Source organism: Mus caroli, chromosome 3 (assembly GCF_900094665.2).
Source record: "Mus caroli chromosome 3, CAROLI_EIJ_v1.1, whole genome shotgun sequence".
NCBI lineage: Eukaryota > Metazoa > Chordata > Mammalia > Rodentia > Muridae > Mus > Mus caroli.
This window is the reverse complement of record NC_034572.1, coordinates 103,122,783-103,126,564: the sequence shown is the minus strand read 5'-3', so window position 1 is coordinate 103,126,564 and position 3,782 is coordinate 103,122,783.

Genomic DNA, 3,782 nt, shown 5'->3' with positions numbered 1-3,782 from the left:
AAAGACACCATCAATAAGACAAAAACGCCACCAACAGATTGGGAAAGGATCTTTACCTATCCTAAATCAGATAAGGGACTAAAAAAAAAAAAGAAAAGAAAAAGAAAAAAAAGAAAATGCTCCACAGCTGTAGCCTTTCTCCACTTGGCTGGTCCCAATTTGTATACTCAATCTGTCTGTAATTATTGTGTTGTAAATCATTACAGCAAATTGATAAGCATCAGGGAATTACGGGAAAGCCAAGTTTCTAACCACTTGCTCATAAAAGCAAGTTGTCGTGTAGTCTGGAGGAATCCTTTTTGTCTGTACCAGGACCTCAATTTAAATGAGCAGTCTACCCTTGAGATACACTCCCACCCCCAACGTAGTTACATAACCAGAGAATTCTAGATCTTGTGAAGGATTTTACCTTAACACTGTGAAGTCTGAGCTCAAATAAGGTCATTAGCATCAGAATTCTGTGCAGCCAGCCTGTCATAGCATTTAGGGGCGGTAGGGATGTCAGGAGCAACCAGGTAGGGGCCCAGCTCCATTCTATTCCCTCCTACACACACACACACACACACACACACTCACACAGAGACACACAGAGACACACACAGACACATATACACACAGAGAGAGACACACTTATCACACTGCACTCTGTAGGAATCTCCATTCAGGCAATACTGGGATTTAGGACTTCATACAGAAAAGAATTGCAGGGCAAGTCAGTATGAAGCAGAATTAAAGGATTTATTAAAAGACATTTTTAATATTGAACTTAAACACAATGGTTAATAGATAGAGACTCTCAGAGAAAGAATAAGGCATACCAAATGGCATTCCTTACGGGTTTCTCAATGGACCCACAAAGGATTTCAGTGGCTCTCAACTTATAATTCTAAAAGTTGCTAAGAAACAGATGTGCCCCCCTTCACCCAGCCCTTTTTACCCATTGCTTAAAATGTGTAGTTGACAACCAGGTCAAAGGTTAAAGCATTTGCTTTTCTTTCTTTGTTTTTTTTTTTCTTTTTTAAAGATTTATTTATTTATTTATTTATTTATTTATTTATTTATTATAAATACACTGGAGCTGTCTTCAGATATACCAGAAGAGGGTGTCAGATCTCATTACAGATGGTTGTGAGCCACCATGTGGGTTGCTGGGATTTGAACTCAGGACCTCTGGAAGTCAGTGCTCTTAACCGCTGAGCCATTGCTCCAGCCCCAGGGGCATTTGCTTTTCTAAGCAAAGTTGTGAATTCATTGTGAGAGGAGAGTGTAGAAAACTCAAGGTAACAGATTGCAAATATAGTTTTTGCCATTCTTGACTAGGATGTCTCCAGGAAACACACTGTCCCAGTAGGTAATTTAGGTTTTCTCAGTGGTCTCTGGCCCTTTCTAGTAGGGAAGGCAAAGCAGGTCTTTCCCTCCTGTGTCCCCACAGTTCCGAATCTTTCTGTCCTGCCTCAGAAACTCTCCCCTAAGCTATGATCCCAGATACTTGCTAAGGGACAAGGAGGACAGTTTAGGCCTTCCATGTTAGCCTTCTTCTGAACAAGTAGTTTGGGGGTTGATTTGGTTTGTTTGTGGTGCTGAGAGTCGAACCTAGGACCTCACCAATGCTAGGCAAGTGCTCTACCCCCAGCCTACAAGTAAGTTCTTAGAAATACAAAAGGCAGGGAAACATTTGTTGTGAGGATTTATACCTAGAGACATCTTTGGGAAGAAGATGTGAGACTAGGTTATTTGGGAGCTAAAAAATGACACAAAAGGCTTGTCTCCCATGAGTCTGTGATCTTCATTAGAAGTCAGCCACTATGCATATATTCCTTCAGTTCTTGTCAGACAAGATATAATTAAATGGCTTCTCACCCATTAATCCAGGTTATGTCAATTTAATTTAGCTCAGCCAAAGAAGCCATTCCTCCATTCTCAGGACATGTTTACATCCACTTTTGGACAACTATGAGGAAACCTGCTATATTTGGGTAATCTGGGGGAATTCCTCCTACTATAAAACACAAGTCAGGACAGGACCAAAACGGGAAACAGACTAAATATTCAAATTGACACTGACTGCAGCAATAACCTACAACATAAACACAAATGTGGAGAAGTCCCTTAGCAGCTATGCTATCTAACAAAGCAGCAGCAGTCGCTTCTCTACTGGAACACAGGTTTTTGTCTAAGTTCACAGTACCATATGTGAATTCCCCCTGGTGGAGTGGGCTGAAAGTCCAAACAAAAAACTGGTTCTATCCATAACTGCTTTTGCCGCTACTGCAGCTCAGGCTGACACATCCTGGCAGCGGGTTTAATCATGATGCACCCGGGATCCACAGCTGCACACTCAGGTATGGGTTTCCCCTTTCTCTTTCAAGGCCAGACTCCAGGGCAATTAATTACCTGTTGCCTCTAGTTCACTCTTTCCTTTCTTGCCTCCCTGGCCTTTCTCAGGCATGGGTATCAGAACTCAGTCAAAAGGCTGACGCAGGTGAACAGTGCCTTGGGGAGCTAGCTGTGAGAGAGGCTCAAGACTAAAAGGCAGAGGGCCTTTCCCCTCACATGCATTTGGTTCCCTGGATTGTTCTTGGACATGATTTCACGCCTCCTGCAATAAGCATTTACAGTCAATGTGAAAGACATGTATATTCTTGTTGGATGTCAGAACACAGCTATAGAGCCCAATTTGGCGAAAGGCTGTGCTGAGCGCTATCCTCAGTGTGCCCTGGTCTCCTGCCTTGCTTTTGTGCTTTCCCAGATATACTCTATAGCATATGCCAGGGAATTGTTTTTAAATTGGCCTGTCCTGAGAAAGTTCTGGGAAAAGGCTGTTCTGTTAATATTCAGCGCGTGCTTTCTGGCATTTATTTACATGATTTTCTGAATGACCCGCCTGGTATCATTGCTTTCTTTGTTTCAATCATGTGTAAAAGAACACTGAAACTAAAGTAAACTTGTCTGCAGGATTAGACTATGGTCTGCACCATTCTTGGAGGTCTTCAAATCCCAGGTCTTGCAAATAGATCTGCATAGGTCAATGAAAGTCAACATCGTGGATTCCAGGTTTGGGGGTTCCAAGAAGGGTTCTTTAATATAGATATGATTTGTGCTTTCTTTACCCTTTGGTCTCCCAGTTGTGAGAAGTGCCAGGCTAGCACCATTATTGTTCCTTCTTTTATCCACTCATCCAATAGATTGGAGGCCAACAAAGGAAGTCAGTTCCTAGTCTCTTTCTTGTTGCAATTCCTCCCTCATAGCTTCCATCTCCCTGTGTCCCACCGCCCAAGCCTCAGATAGCTCTTATCATACATAACTGCAGCCAGGCTGCCTCTGCAGCTGCTAGCTGATACTCCACCTCCACTGCCACCACTGCCACTACCGCCGCCACCACCACTCCCAGAGCTTGTAATATCTGCTCTAGACCTTCAGCTGTTCTCAAAACACCTCCATACTCCCTTGCTTAATCCTACCATCGAGTAGGCATGTCACCCCATGCCACTCACCCCCCAGACACTCCCTCCCCTTAGTTACATATCTCACTACCTTCTGCATTACCCATGCCACTGCCACCACTGGCAAAAAGCACACTGCCACATCACATGGGGACATGTCAAAAAACATGTCAAAATTTCTTCTGCAAACATTCCACCATTAGGCTTCAGTTGCCTGTCTCATTCCTCACATCAAGACAACACCATGGGCCGGGCGTGGTGGCGCACGCCTTTAATCCCAGCACTCGGGAGGCAGAGGCAGGCGGATTTCTGAGTTCGAGGCCAGCCTGGTCTACAAAG